At 43.1% G+C, this 283-nt stretch overlaps 1 protein-coding gene across 1 annotated transcript in view; it reads right to left on the reverse strand.

Annotated features, from left to right (window-relative positions):
* Positions 1-283, reverse strand: part of BPTF (bromodomain PHD finger transcription factor) — a 73,383-nt gene that overhangs the window by 1,023 nt on the left and 72,077 nt on the right. The gene's annotated exons all lie outside the window — the stretch shown is intronic.

Here is a 283-nt window from a genome sequence, read left to right on the forward strand (position 1 = left end):
GGTTACAGGAGTACGCTAGTTTGTGTCCTCCCGTTACCCTAAGGAGAACTATGGGGGAAAGACTTAACCCCATAGTTCTCCTTTAAGTAAGCCAAGCTGTCCAGCAAAAGGGATAGTGAGCGGGGGTTGGGACAAACCATATAAAATACTGATGGGGGGGGGCTTGTTACAGTTATTCAAATTTTTTTAAAGCTCAACTCCATGATCATCAAAGCCCCGCCTTCATTAGACCTGGAAACTGCACTTTCATTGTATTGTCTCTATATAAATCTTTCAGAAGAAC

This window comes from Nanorana parkeri, unplaced genomic scaffold, assembly GCF_000935625.1.
Source record: "Nanorana parkeri isolate BGI_ZX_2015 unplaced genomic scaffold, ASM93562v1 scaffold1316, whole genome shotgun sequence".
NCBI lineage: Eukaryota > Metazoa > Chordata > Amphibia > Anura > Dicroglossidae > Nanorana > Nanorana parkeri.